We start from the raw sequence: 16,267 nt of genomic DNA on the forward strand, positions 1-16,267 counted from the left end.
GCCGCTAAAGCAGAGCATGCGAACTTAACCACTCGGCCACAGGGCCAGCCCCTGTAAAAATTGTTCTTATGGACTGTACAAAAACAGCCTCTGGTCGAGATTTTGGCCCACCAGCCATAGTTTGCTAACCCCCGCCCTGGGGGAATAAATAATGAAATATGAGGAAGACTATAGGTGTTAAAACATGAAGGGGCCAGTCCGGTAGCGCAGCGGTTAAGTTCGCACATTCTGCTTCTTGGCAGCCCGGGGTTCGCTGGTTCGGATCCTGGGTGCGGACATGGCATCGCTTGGCAAGCCAGGCAGTGGTAGGCGTCCCACATATAAAGTAGAGGAAGATGGGCACGGATGTTAGCTCAGGGCCAGGCTTCCTCAGCAAAAAAGAGGAGGACTGGCAATAGTTAGCTCAGGGCTAATGTTCCTCGAAAAAACATGAAGAGACAAAGTATGATACCTGAAGGACAGATGATGTAAGTTTGGTGGGGAATGGCTGATGGGTATGCACATGCAGGCAGAGTGATGGATGCCTGAGCTTGATCCTATTTTAGCTCCTCTTGGTTGATACTCAGTCAAATTCCAGATTGGTTATTTTGATTTACTCACTAAAGATTTACAAAAGGCAGATTTTAACTGGCCTTAGAGAGAAGAAGCAGAAATAAGAAGAGGACATGTGACTTAGAGTTTGCCATAAAGTGTGCCCTGCCAATGGAACGTTTTATTAGGAATGGCAGCTGGTGGTTTTTGTTATCAGTGAATTATTGTGGAGTCTGTCTGAGGCAGGGAGGAGGCAGCCAGCCATATTCCTCTTTCACAGAAACTAGTCCATGACATTGTAAAGCTCTCATAGACTATGTCTTCTGCCATTCTGAAAGAACCTGAAAATCTTTACTTTTATGACATAAAAGCTATATTGATAAACTTTAAATTTAAAAACCCTCTAAACTCAATACCATAAAGGACTATCCTTTAAAATAGTATCAATGATTTGCATACAGGTGAAGACAGCTTTTGTTGCTCTGTAGGTCCACTTACCTCTAACAGCTGCATAAATGGTAGCGTGGTTATTTATAACAAAGGAGCATTTATTATGATGATAATGATAATATAATTACCACTTTTTGAGCAGCTACTATCTGCTGCTGCCCCTAACATTCACTGTCTCATTTGTTCCCACAACAACCCTGCAAAGTAGGTATTACTCTCCTGTTGAAGACGAAATTGAGGCCCAGTCACACACACACAAAGTAGCAGGGCCAAACTGTGTCTCCCTGACTGTACCAGTACCAGGATGAGAAATGGTGGCAAAAAAACAGAATTAGAAAAACCATCCTCAAATATATTGCTAGGAATCATTATTTTGTTTATTTTGCTCTGCATGCTTATTGTACAGTAATAGAATGATTTCAGCCCCTTAAAACCTTGAAAAATACAACCAGTTGTGTCTTTTAACATTCAAGATTTGTGTGTCCATTTATTGCTGGCGGTTTCTAGGCAGGCTGCAGCCTTGAACTATTCACTGTCTGAACTTGCCCTCAAAGAATTCTTCCTCCGCCCTACCTCTATCAAGTGACAACCAATGAAAAACCCACATGCTTGGCAGCTGCAGCTCTGGAAAGCTTCCATCAAAACCCTCATTCCCACATCCCCTTTGAAAATCACAGTTCCTAGAGCTTGCTGTTATCTTCTGGAAGGTCGTGACTAATGCTTGTAACATTGTAAAACTTCCACAGCAAACACTGTCTGCAAGACCCAGACTCCTTCCCTTGAGCTGTGTGTCAGCTCGCCTAAACCAAGACCTTTCCTGCCCCTCAACTGTTCTTCCCTGAATCCTTACCCAGTAACGTGGGAAGCACATATTAGGATGGGAGCATTTTAAATAATCAATAGGAAAACTGGAAAGCTTAATGAATTGCAGAAAGTGCCTCTTTGACAGATCAGAAATGAGTAAGTCCCTGGTATATTGAGAATATGAGGTGACCCAGCCCAGTTCTTGTCCCTCTAAATTTTGTTCGTTCCATGAATTGGTTTTAGGATTCAGAGGTCAAGTATCCAGTATACCTGTCTCAAAGGAAACAATTCCACTTTTCCTAAATGTGGAATGTAGTGTAAAAGTGGCTGTTTTATGTGTGACTGAAGTAATACCAGAGTCCAGTTTTTAGCAGCCTTTTCATATGTGAATCATGTTATTTAATCCAGATTTCTTTGAAACCACAACCAGACACAGAGGATAGTTATTTGATTGAAGAAATATTGTTGCTGTTATTCATCCTGCCATGGTTTATTTTGCTTACATTAATAACCCATTAATACAGTTAAGAAAAAAATAAATTTGCATCATTGTCCGTTGAAATTGGCTAGACTGGATGCTTGGAATTATGGACACAAGACTCCATCAAGAGACAGTTTCCTGATCTATATGTATCGCAACATTGAGTTTTCTAGACTGTCCCACAAGTACATCCAGGAACTCAGGGAGAAAAAAAGCTGCAGCCAGGAGACAACCAGGTGCTAATGCTCCACTTGTCTGGAGAGGGTACATGCTCATGGCAGCAGTGGGAAGCTGTTTGGTCTGTATTTATTTACAGTATGCAGGCGGCAGAATGTTAGCATTCTGGTTGTACCCGGACATGATGGAAATAATTCACTAGCATTTTCACACTAGTCTTAGTAAGGAATGCACCTTTTGAATCACCATTGGTTAAAAGGTTTTCATTTAGGTCCAATAACCCCAAAAGATTCTTTCTGTTGCCTAAATATTGGAGAAAATGATTTGAGACCTCAACTCCCATCTGCATTGACTGCTCTTGGTCACTTAAGTGTATTTCTTTGTCAGTAAAACTGAGCAGACACATATTTTTTGAAATTTGACAGACGATAATCTTGCTATTTAGGTGAGACGGTGAGCTCAGATTTATGGTGGAGAAACCCTGATAATTCGAAGCAGACTTTCTTGAAACAATGTTGATAAAGAATATCAGTGTCAGTTTTCCTAATGGGAAGGAGGGACGTGCTTTATAAGCCAAGATTTTCTGTTAAATAAGCAGCCTCAGGAGAATGTCCACTCTTGTCAGTGAGCGGTATATACATATTTATATCTGTTTGAGGTGTTTTTCCCCCAGAGTAGGATATCTCAATAACTGCAGTTTTCCCATTTTAATATTTTGACTATCAGTTATTTAAGTATCAGGAAACAACTTGGGATGTCAAGAAAAAGCTATCTTCATATATTTCTTCAGCAAAATGCTACAGTTTGTCTTTCTCCACATAGCTCCAAGACCTATTTATCTTGTTTTATTTTATCTTTTAGGGGTTACTCTGATGTCATAAATATATATTCAAGATGACTATCCAAATTATTTGTTTCAAGTTAATGCTTTCCAAGATGATTAGACTAGTTAGTGGTTTGACGGTGAAAACCATGGCCATTTTCAAGTCCCTTAGACCAAATGTATTGAAAAAATTAAATTCATAAATGAATGAGCATTTTATAAGAATTTTTTTTCTTAAACTTTAAATGAAGAGGCATTCACATGAACCTTATACTACTGTCTGGTTCTTGGTAATTCAAACACCTTAAGTTTTTTTCACCCCACCCAACTAATAAAGAAATTGAGCCATAGAGGAGGCAGAAACTTTTTCCATTCGGGTAAGGGAGTATTTCTTGATTGCCTTTAAATTGTTTTATTATTATGCAAAATATAGAGAAAAGTGGAGAAAAAAGAACTCCCGTGACAGCTGCAGCAGATTAACTTATGGCCTCCTTTGTTACATCCGTATTCCTTTCCCCCACACTGGATTCTTGGGAAACAGATCCCAGACATCATATAATTCCTGTGGATTGCCTATTGTGTGATTTGAACTTTGTTGGGCTTTGAGCATAAAAAAATGAATGAGACATGCTACTTGTTCTCAGAGATCTCATCAAATCCATCTAGCATAATAATGTTTCGTAGTCAGTGTAATTATATTGTAAGTTCATTGTAACAGACCCAAACACTAAAACTCCTGAACCAGATTTCAACGTAGCAGAAACCTAATATAAAAGGAATAATTTTATAATGTGAGTCCCTGGGACCAATTTTATGAAGACCTTTTAAAGCATAAAAACTTCCTAGTTCCGCTTGCCACAAGCGTCTGAAGCAGAGACACCCAGTAGCAATGAGCACACATAGCAACTACATTTTGGCTTCTAAATCTCCTTTCTCACTAAAAGGAACCAGTGCTCCTTGGAAAAATGGCTGACTTTAGGGCCACTGGAGGAAAAACAAGATGAACCTTGGAACATTTTTTCGTGCCAAGATGTTAGGAAGTGCTCAAAAAGTGATGGGGACATGTCAAAAGGAGACAGGAACCAGCTTGAAAGGACTCCCATTGGCCAAATCTGGGACATCTTGAGGAAGAAAGTAACCATTAATAATAATAGAATACAACTCATTGAATAAAATAAGAATTCTTGAGTAAGTTCATAGTCATAATAAATACAGGCATACCTCGGAGAAATTGATTCTAAACCACTGCAGTAAAGCAAATATCACGATAAAGCAAGTCACACAAACTTTTTGATTTCTCAGTGTATATAAAAGTTGTGTTTACACTATGCTGTAGTTTATTAAGTGTGCAGTAGCATTATGTCTAAAAAACAATGTACATACCTTAATTTAAAAATGCTTTACATCATCTGAGCCTTCGGTGAATCATAATCTTTTTCGTGGTGGAGGGTCGGGTAAAAAAACTCAATATCTGAAAAGCACAGTAAAATGAGATATACCTGTAAATAGATACTATGTGCATAAGAAGGAAAAACATTTTTACAGTAGAATGCCAATTAATAAACATGGAATGAATGATAGATTAGAAATCACCATTTTGCAACCATCACAATTACATTGATTCAGGGAAGAAGTATCGATGGATTCTAAAACTAGAGAGTGAAAGTTAGTGAAGAACAGGATACTTATATATTTCAAAGAATCTCTCCACAAGTTACTTATTAATAGCCATGGGAAATGGTGGCTTTTGAGAGGAGAAGCCTGGTAGCAACACCTTAACCAAGTGATCAAAATTATGTTCACCAATAACAGAACAAACTGACATCATGTGCGTCTTGATGTTATGTATTGAGAAAGACATCTGAGATATTCTTGCCCCCCAAAATGCATAATTAATTTAATAGTAAGGAAATATCAGACAAGCCCAAACTAAAAGATACTCTTCAAAAATGTCAGTGTCCTGAAACACAAAGAAAAGCTGAGGAGCTATTTCGGATTATAAAAACTCAAAGAGATATGAAAACTGAACATGTGTGTGATCCTGGTTTGGATCCTGGACTAGGAAAAAGATATTACAGAAGAATATTTTTGGGACAATTGGAAAATTTGAGTAACGTCTGTGGATTAAACAATAATATTGTGACTTTGTAAGTTTCCTGATTTTGACCACTGTACCATCATTAGGTATGTGATAATCTTTGTTTTTAGGAAATATACATTGAACTATTTAAGGGCAAAAGGATATGATGCCTGCAGCTTCATCACATGGCTTAGAAAAACAGTGTATATGTAGAAAGACAATAAAATATAAAAGCAAAATTTTAATAATTGGTGAATCTCAGTGGAGCATAGAAGAGTTTTTTGTGCTATTCTCAGAACTTTTAAGTTTGAAGTTAATTCAAAATTTAAAAAAATTTTTTAATAAAATTTAAAATGCTAAAACAAAGCAAATACACACGTGCATACATACACACACACACAGTTATCATCACTTTCAATAAAGCCAACTCAAAATATAAAAATCTGAAAATTGGGCCAACCCCATGGCCAAGTGGTTAAGTTCACACACTCTGCTTCAGCAGCCCAGGTTTTTCCCGGTTCGGATCCTGGGCGCAGACCTAGCACTGCTCATCAAGCCGTGCTGAGGCAGCGTCCCACATAGCACAACCAGAAGGACCTACAACTAGAATATACAACTAGGTACTGGGGAGCTTTGGGGAGAGGAAGAAGAAGAAAATTTAAAAAAAGTTGGCAACAGATGTTAGCTCAGGTGCCAATCTTTAAAAAGAAAAAAGATCTGAAAATTATACTCAAAAATAAACTGAAGAATATAATTTTTTTCTCCCAGTAAATTTGCTACAGAAATGTTTTAAATAGGAATCTTCATGATACACTTATAAAATTTATAAAAATTTAATGAACATAGAAACACAGTTTCCCAAAGCCCCACCACCTGTAGTTGAGGCAACCCTGCAATTGATTCCTTCCTGGCGTGGTAATAGTTTCTGTGTCCGTCTGGCTTGCTTTGGAAAGCTCCTTGCATAGAGCTGTGTATGAGTGCATGCTTAAATATTTTTAGAGAAAATGATGTGATGATTACCTGCCCAAAACACAGAGTAAGACCTTTGCAGATCTGAGGCTCTACTTCAGATTTCTCTCTTCCTATTACCTGAGTAGTCTTCAAGGCCACGTGAAGCCAGATTTTACGAGCTCTGCTCCTTCTGCTAGCTGGCTCTGAACCTCTTGGATTTTTCTTTTTATCTCTTTTCTTCTCATTAAAATATAACTTTTACAGGAATAATAAGAATAGTAATGAAGTAATTAGTCCATTATTTTAAGCCTATCCAAAATATATTGCTTTACTAATCACGAAAAAGAGTAAGATGTTCCATTATCCAAAAGCTGATTAGCCAACACCCCATTTTGCCTCTTTTTCTTTTTTTACCATTTTGCTGCTCATAGAGAATTGGAGTAGGAAGTGGAAACAAGCAGAACTAGTCCTTCAAATGTAGTTTCTTATAAATGATTTGTTTTTATTTTATTTTATTTTATTTTTGAGGAAGATTAGCCCTGAGCTAACTACTGCCAATCCTCCTCTTTTTGCTGAGGAAGGCTGGCCCTGAGCTAACATCCGTGTCCATCTTCCTCTACTTTATACGTGGGATGCCTGCCACAGCATGGTGTGCCAAGCAGTGCCATGTCCACACCCAGGATCCGAACTGGTGAACCCCGGGATGCCAAAGCAGAACGGGCACCCTTAACCACTGCACCACCAGGCTGGCCCCAGTTTTAATTTTAAAATTAACAGACATGTGTCTGTAATAGCAAAAGATTGGAAATAACTGATCCATAGGGACCGGTTAATGCTGGTGGAATACTATGCTTCCAGAAACAAAGACTGGAAGTAGGTCTTTATGTATTGCTACGGAAAGATCCCCAGCATGTATTGTCAAGTCCAAAAAGGGCAGTACAGAACAGACCATATTGAATGCTACTATTTGCATGGAATAAAAGGAGGAAAGAATATATTTGTACACACACAGACACACATATTTGCCTGCATGTGTATAAAATATCTCTGAAAAGATATACACACACACAAAATCGTTTGCCTGAGGAGATGAGATTTGGTGTTAGGGCACAGGTTCATTAATTTCAGCATTAATAGATGTTGAAAAATGCTTATAGAAGAAAATAGGAAATTATACTTTTCACCACTCTTTTATTACTATAGAAATTACTGTTGTATGGTGATAGTTCATCAAACACAGAGATACTTCAAGACCTTTCACTGTGATGATGAAAACCACTATGCATTTCATCTGATTCACTTAGACTGGTTCACTTATTAACTTGATCTCAAAAAACTGATCAACATTTTTTCATAAGTGTTCTTGGTCACAGGAGTACATCCAGTAAATGAATGAATGAATACAAGACTCACCTTGTATTAAAGAGCTGAAAAGTATAAAGCTGATTTCAGTGGAGTTCTACAAAAATATCAACTTGGCTTAATACCATGTGAGAAGTAAAAGGGTAAACTTATTTCAAATTAGGTAGTGTAGGATTCAGTATTCTTATAATATGTAGAATACCAGGAATTTCTCAGGAAACCCAGAAACCAAATAAGACCTAGGAAATTTTTAGGAAACCAATAGAATCTAGAAGAGCATCCTTCCTGGAGTTGATATTTTAATATAGCACCAATTTTTTTTCAGCTAAGATCTCATACATCCCTTAAACAGGATATTAAGTGGCACATAGTAATTTTTTCCCCTAGTCGTTCTCTTTATAGTTAACAACTTTGTTTTATCAGTCCACCTCCCTTTTATAAGTGGATAAATAGAATCACTCCAAGCTGTCTGAATACTCCTTTTTCTTCCTGCATCTGCCAAAGTCAGTGAGAAGTAAGAGCCTAAGACAGTCTCTGGAATAGGTAACTGTCTTCTATAGCTTACAAAGGTAAAATTCAACATAGAGAAATTCTTCTCTTGTAGCTTATTTGCATATTTCATGGTTCTCCCTTTTTTTAAAAAAAGAAATCATTATTCAAGTAAAAAGTACTCATTTAGCCCATAAGTGGTATATTAAAGCTCTCTCCACTGAAAATTCTTTGTGTAGTTCCAGTTAATAGGACTGCATTTTTATGGAGGAGAGCACACAGATGCGACAGTGGTTTTGGAAACAACTTAGGGAGCATCCAGAAACATCTGCCCATTTTCTCAGCAGCCTGAATAAGTAAGTAGTGATTTGTACAGCCTTCTCTGCATCTGTTCTTTCCCCCGTTCCTTTTTTTCAGCACATCTAGATGATTAATAAACTGAACAATCTATGTATGCATTCTGACGGCCATGGGGACTGCGACAGTTGACAATACACACATCACCCAATGCTGGTGTCATGAAACACCTCATTGGATGCCTGATACTAGGGGAGCTGTGGCATTTTGAGAGGTTCGTGCTGAGAGCTGTTTGAGACTCTCTTCTCATCATAGTCAAGTTGATATTTTCTCAGGTCATATTATCAGTGGCTGAGTAGATACCCCCCTGAGTCTGGATTATGCATTTAAAGAAATGATTTCTTTGCCTTAGGGAAGAGAGTTTAGTCTTATTGTCTTAAAAAGTAAAAAGACAGGGGCCGGCCACAGCCGAGTAGTTAAGTTCGTGCGCTCAGCTGCGGCGGCCCTGAGTATTGCTGGTTTGGATCCTGGGCGCGGACATGGCACCACTCATCAGGCCACGTTGAGGCAGTGTCCCACATGCCACAATGAGAAGGATGCACAACTAAGATATACAACTATATACTGGGGTGATTTGGGGAGAAAAAGCAGAAAAGGAAAAGAAAAGAGGTTGGCAACAGTTGTTAGCTCAGGTGCCAATCTTTAAAAAAAGAAAAAGTAAAAAGACAGTTTTCGTAACCATTCATTCATTCCACTATGAATTTTGCTGGAAGAGCACTTCTGAAGCATGTCTCTACTGCCAACTCCCAAGTTGCACGGTTCCCAAAGCTGAGTCTGTGTGACCTGCTACATTTTCTGTAACGGCTGGTTGTGATCACAGAAGGGTGATTGCCAAGGTTTTATTTCAACTCAGATATAACTAAATGTAAGAAATCACTTACTGACACCTTTATTCTGCTTGCTCCACCCTAAATCACCATTTTGGGAAAAAGTTATAGGATCTGCAATATGGTCTGCCTGTGTTCCAAGTTAATTTTGAGAATGGCTTTTTATGTCTGGTTTACAGTCTCTTTAGAAAGGCAGAATTATGATGGAAACACTGTGACATCCTAAGCTGTAACAAATGAGCTGTTGTTGAAGATAAATATAACTTCATGTCTATAAAGCTAAATATTTATTTTCCAGATGATTTAGGGTATCTTTGTTCCTTTCCACACTGGGCTTTTTCTTTCTGTGCATCCCTTCATCTCCAAGCTACTTTTTTGTAGCTCTGTTATATCAGTGTTTTGTGATGTTACAGAAAAGCAAAGACTGTGAGGTCAAATTTTCCATTACATACCTCTACAGGAATGCCAGGGAACCTAGCCAAACTAAGTCTACAAAAAATAAAAATTACAGGAAAGATGATTCATTAATCAACAATTGCTTACCAAAAAAATGGACTTTGTTGTATGTATTTGGTTTGGGAGCAGGGAATGAGTGCGCACAGCCTAGCTATGGGGTGAAATGGGTATTTTATACCTACATGGCTTGGCTTTAGATCTATTAAGAATCTTTTAAACTGTAAAATTCAGGGAAAGAATAACTCACTTTGTGCCTTGATTTCTCTCAACTTTTTCTTCTTTGAAAATGAAAGTATATCATACGCTGACTCCAGCTACAATTTGATTTGAAAATAATGGCAGCGGAAAGATAGGATAGAAAGACTTGGCCTGCAGCTCATGAACTGTGAGGACGTGAGCCATTCCTTCCTCTCTCTGTTACATGATCTTTGTCACTTCCTCTTCCTGTAACATATGTCTCCTTCTGCATCCCTTTCTCTTTGTTTTGCCATAAGTTCAGGATCTTGGTCCCTCCCTAAAACATTGTCAGATCAATCGAAATGCTAGACTTTTGTCTTTAAAGTTATTATTAAATATTAAAGAATCTGAAAAGGACAAAAATTATAACCCTGGAGGAAAAAAATTGTCACCGAAATTAGAAAGAACACCAGCTCCTAAACAAACAGAATTATTGATCACAGAACTTAGTACTGTAAATGTCAAACTCAATGTGAAGGTTCATTTTTTTGTATTCCAATGAGAAAACCAGTAGCAAAGGCACTTGGCTCTGTGAGCAGCCAATAATAGATACTGTGAGCTCTATTATCTAATGTTTTATTAGCCAGCCCCAAGCACCATCAAACAATGAAATGTTCAAAACAGTGACCCAGAGTGCCACAAGATCCTGAACACCTTCTGATTCATTGAAGAAAGTTGATGTAAGCGTCCTGTATCATTTTACTACTAAGTGTATTTTATTTTAATTCTTTGAAAATTTGTACTCCATGTGGTTCAGACATTGTTAACCAGAGTACATGTTGGACGTTACTGAATTTAATGAAGACTTTTGTTGCCTTTTATGGAGAACATGAGGAGGAAACGGAGAACAGGTTTTTTTTTTCTTTTGCCAAAAAGCTGATAACCCGGGCTGGCCCCGTGGCCGAGTGGTTAAGTTCGCGCGCTCCAGTGCAGGCGGCCCAGTGTTTCGTTGGTTCGAATCCTGGGCGCGGACATGGCGCTGCTCATCAAGCCACGCTGAGGCAGTGTCCCACATGCTACAACTAGAAGGACCACAACGAAGAATATACAACTATGTACTGGGGGCTTTGGGGAGAAAAAGGAAAAAATAAAATCTTTAAAAAAAAAAATTAAAAAAAAAAAAAAAGCTGGTAACCCAATTGTTATTACCATTTCAACCACAGAAGGGGACAGCAACCAAGAAATAAACCTTTTAAAGTTCCTGATAACTGAGTGTTTCTTGTGAGAAGGTGAGACAGTTTGAGAAAAGAAATGGATTGAAGGAGAGGAGCAAAGCCAAAGTTCCCAGACCTTGACAAGGAGGGCAGCTGTCGCAAGTCCACATTCATCGTGGAAAATGTGAAGTCCTGCACTCTTGTAGAGGAAAACTTGACTGCATGAACAGAACTAGACAGATAAGGGCCTAATGTAGCCTGTGCTGGTCAGACCTTTCTGTGCTCATCTCTTCTCACCTCCATCTGAGGGTCTTGACAGACCACCCAGCAGAGAATGTTTTTAGAATAATACTGATGGAGGTAAACATCCTAGGTCTCAGATGGAAAAGAATTACTCCCCAGTCCTCAAAGCTCAGATGCTTTTTTCAGACATTTCCAATAGTCCATTCTTTACCCCATTCTTCCTTATCTGCACTGTACCCTACACACATATGTGCGTGCATACACATACATAGGAGGAAGGAGAGGAGAAATAGATATGCAGAAAACCACATCCAGTAAGTTTTCTTCCCCCTTAAAAGGTTATATTTTGCCTTCTCAAAATCTCTCTGCCTTTGTTCTTTTCAGCTATATTAAAGATTTGTTTTCTTGGTTTTTAAATCTCATTTTGCTCAGGCTTATAGCAACTTAGCAATCTCTAATGTCTGCTTTCTCTCCTCCATGCTCTCATTTCCTTATTATGACTACTCATGCAGTCCAGTAGATGGTTCTCATGTCACGTATACCAAGGGAGACAGGTTCTTCCCGATCCCATCACACTACCAGACCCCATGCCTTTCAGCTGTCTAACCATCCATCTGTCTATCCATCCATCCATCCATTTGAGTCAGTAAAGACTTTGAGACTTGGGAAATTTACATCTCTGAAATTGATAATGATATGTTGAATTTATAAAGAACTCTTTTCTGCTTTGCAAAATTTTCAAAGAGAATATGCTTTAGTACAAAACATTTGAGTTCAAATCCTGTGACCTTGAGCAAGTTACATGACTTATTTAACAAATATTGGTTGAGCATTTTCTGCATGCCAGGCATTGTGCTAGGCATGACGGATACAGTTGTTTGTAGGACAGGCATGGTCTTTCACTTCATTGAGTTTATATTCTAGTTGGGAAAACCAAAGGAAAACAAACACTTAAATAAGTATTTCAATCGTAGTAAATATAAAGAGGAAGAAACTGGGAAATCACTGATTGAAAGGAACAGGGAAGACGATTTTGTGGAACAGTATTTAAGCCGAGGCTCAAAGAATAGATAGGAGTTAGCCAAACAAAGAGGGAGTGTTGGCGCATCATGGCTGAAGGGCAGCCTGTTGCAAGAACCAAAGTCAAGAAGGAACTTGGTGCAGAAGAGGAAAGAGAAAAGACAAGCTAGATGAGCCCAACAATGAGAGGAAATGGAATGATACACAAGTAGGGAGTGAAGATTAAGCAGGGCGTTGTAGGCACTGGTCAGAATTTTGATCTTTTCTAATAGCAATAAGTAGCCATTGAAAGTTTTTTTGTGGGAGAAAAACATGATCATATCCATGTTTGAATCATTCTGATCCTTGTATCTCATCACACAGTGGATTGGAGAAGCGCAAGAAGGACCAGTGAGGCTGATGCCACTTTCCAGATGATGGATTATGGCAGCAGTCAATGGAGAGAAATGGATGGATTCAAGACAGATTTAGGAGGTAGAGTTTACAGGACTTGGTGGCCTTGTAGATTGGTAGCATTGCAGAAGAGAAGAGTGTCAATGATGACTTTCAGTTTTCTGGCATGAGGTGCTGTTTCCTGATGTGAGAACTTCTGGAGGAGAACCTAGCCTGGGTGTGGGGTGGGATGGGGGGCAGGAGTAGATCTCAAGTTCAGTTTTGGACATGTTTGATCCAAGATGCTTGTGATTCATTCAAGCGGAAATGTCATGCAGGTATTTGTAAAGACAAGTTTGGAGCTCAGAAGAGATGTCTAGGCTGGAGATACAGATTGGCTAACGACTTACAGATGATATTTAAAGCCATGAATATGGATGAGATTACCTAGGAAGAGAGCATGTTTCCAGAAGAGGGCCCAGGATGCCTCTCGTAGTCTGAGTTGTCTCATCTCTAACGTGAGCGTAATGGTCTCTGCACAAGGAGGTAGAGAGGCATGCATACAGCACAGAACCCTGTGTTCAGTTCAGAGCAGGCACTCAGTATATGGTAGTTGCTATTATTACCATGTCTGATAAAAATCTCACAGCCTCTTTCTCAGGAATGAGTTGGCACCCATTGACAGAGAGGAGAGTGGAGAAGAGTGAATGAGAGGCCAGCCCTGTGGCTGAGTGGTTAAGTTCATGCGCTCAGCTTCGACAGCCCAGGGTTTTGCAGGTTCGGATCCTGGGCACGGACATGGCACTGCTCATCAGGCCACCTGAGGTGGCGTCCCACATAGCATAACCAGAGGCACTCACAACTAGAATATAAAACTATATACTGTTTTATACTATACTAGGGGCCTTTGGGGAGAAGAGCAAAAAAAAAAAGTGAATGAATGCCTGAAGAAGAAATGAACATGAATCCAAAAGGATATGTCTGTACAAATTGACATTGGAATATTAGCTTTTATTATGCCAATGTGTTACAATTTTTTTTCATATTTTTATTTTCTAGGCAGCTCTCCTTTTGCAAACAAGCTCCTATAATTCTCACCTGAGAAATCAAGGGTCTTCATTTTTCTTAAATGGGCCTTTTGTCCATTTAAGAAATGGACAAAATGAATCACTCCTCAGGCTGCCACCGGGTTCATCATCTTGGCAGGTTCTCATCGTTGTTCCTACAATCACTGATGGATTTGTAAAGAAATATCTAAATGTTCTTTTGGTAACATTATTTTTAGGAAGGCGAAGCCTTTCCATTTCCAGACAGCAGCTTCGTTGTGAATGTGGGGAGACCACAGAGCTGTAACACGTTGCACATGTCGACAAGGCGTCTGGGCTTCTTGGCATTACTAATGATGATAGTGCTCCTGCTTGGTGCAGGCAGACTCTCCCTGCAGCTGGTGTCCTTTTTGCACAGGGATGAGGTCATTTGGTAGGGAGGGGGGAGACGGAGCTGGGGAGGATGAGGGAAGAGAAGGGGAAGAAGCTGTCATGTCTGCATTCTTGGTAGACAAATAGAAACATATTTGCCACATGCTCCCTTTGTTTATTTTTTAAGAAGAAGGAATGGAGAGGCAAAGGGAGGGTAAGGACTGTGGCATGGTGACAGCTTGGTTTTCCCCCAAAGCTGCACAGTTATCGTTATTCACAGTAAGCAGCTATTCAGACCTCCAAGGCACTGATAGCCCTATGAATCTATTCTCTAGAATATTTGAAACTGCTGGAGCAGGACATTTCAGCAATTTAGATCCCAGTAACTACTTCACAGTCATATAAAAGCCTAATTCTAGACAGCCCACTCTTCCTTCTGCCTCAAACGTGTCTAAAAGAAATTCAGAAATGTTCTTCCTTTGGCAATGCAGTTAAAGGCATCATCAGATTGTTCTTCATCTACTTCTCACTGTCATCACCAAGAACAAACAGCCTTTTTTTAGTTTACCAGTAGTAGTCCAACTGGTGCACCAGCGCTTTATTTGTCGATCTTGTATACAGTAAGACTGCAGTGTCCCCAGGGTGTGGAGTTGTTGTTACAATTGGTTGTTGAGGGTTTTTTTGAGGGGAGGGCTTAGTGAAAGGGGTCACTTTGGCATCCCAGGGAAAGACTTGGCCTGGGCACAACCAGCCAGTCACAATCAACCATTTGGCCGTATGTGCTTAAGGTAATAGAAGTGAGTCGACTCTGATGGAATTGAGGAAAATATTCTAGCTGCTCTCAGGATGGTTTTGAGTCCTTCAAAGGCAAGGCCATGTCTGATTAGCCTATGCATCCTCAGTGCCTCAGCCAGGGCCTTACAAAGTGAGCACTCAGTGAGTGGGGAGTGTGCGGGTGGCCCACTGTGCCCATGTCCCGTGGGTCAGGACTTGTGCTGTTAGTAAGTCCAAGTGACCGTGAGTAAGTATATGAGGAAAAAATATTTTCTCCTAAATGCTGGAGAAGGAGGCTGAATTATTTAAGTAAGGGTGATAGTTGACTCTCAACGGTGCTCCTGACGAGTTTTCCAGATACAACCTGAAGAATACCGGACTGGAGGTCTGAAGCCTGACCCTCTGGCTGAAGTTCCTTCACTCCAGCTGCCTCATCAGTAAAATGGTGACGATACTACTTCCTCTGCCTATCTCCTGGGGTTATTTTCAGAATTAAATCCTATTCAGGAGGTGAAACTAATAAGAACTGTAGGAGGTAAGGTGTTGTCATTGGCTTCTTTTAAGAATACTATATCATTAAACCTTTTTAGAAGGAAAAAATTTTAATTTCTTGAAGAAAAGATTCTTTAAAGGCATGTTTATTGGTGCTATTGTTAATTGTTGTTAATCTCTCTTTAAGATTCATTTATTTTAAAAATAATGACAACGCCCCCTCTCCCTTTCTGGAATAGTTTTATGACTTAACTCCAAATTTTATGTGCTTAAAAACCAAAGTACCAGGTCTTCCTTGAATAAAACCATTATTATTAATAACATCTGAAACCAGCAAGGGTTAGGAAGCTACTGACTGCGTATGATTGAGTGGTCACAAATAAAACACTCATGTGACCACATGTAAATTCTTTCTCTGCAGTTTGTGCCTCTCCAAACAGTGATTCAACGACAGGTATCTGTCAGGGGACAGCAGAATTTTGTCCTGGAGAGAGCACTTCATATGAGGTCAAGAAATCATGCCTCAGCCACTTGCTAGCTGGACCTTAATCAAATCATTTTACGTCTCTGAGCTTCAGCTTCCTTGTTCCTTGACTGGAAGAGCATTCAGTGGCTCTGCGCCGGGGCCTTACTGCTCTCCCCAGAAGGCATTTGAGAAGAGGGCAGGCGTCTTTGGTTGTCAGAGTGACAGGCTGGGCAGTAAGTGATAGAGTGGAGGTTTGCTGCTGGCAATGGTAGGCAGAGGTAGGTCTGCTCAGTTTTCTGCAGT

At 39.6% G+C, this 16,267-nt stretch overlaps 2 protein-coding genes across 3 annotated transcripts in view; one reads left to right on the top strand and one right to left on the bottom strand.

Annotated features, from left to right (window-relative positions):
* CMSS1 (cms1 ribosomal small subunit homolog) overlaps positions 1–16,267 on the top strand; it is a 362,276-nt gene that overhangs the window by 217,779 nt on the left and 128,230 nt on the right. The window lies entirely within an intron of this gene.
* FILIP1L (filamin A interacting protein 1 like) overlaps positions 1–16,267 on the bottom strand; it is a 277,314-nt gene that overhangs the window by 192,996 nt on the left and 68,051 nt on the right. Inside the window, exon 2 of the mRNA XM_046658603.1 lies at positions 4,650–4,737. The gene's annotated coding sequence lies outside the window, so the exon portion shown is untranslated. The remainder of the gene's footprint in view (positions 1–4,649; positions 4,738–16,267) is intronic.

Source organism: Equus quagga, chromosome 4 (assembly GCF_021613505.1).
Source record: "Equus quagga isolate Etosha38 chromosome 4, UCLA_HA_Equagga_1.0, whole genome shotgun sequence".
NCBI lineage: Eukaryota > Metazoa > Chordata > Mammalia > Perissodactyla > Equidae > Equus > Equus quagga.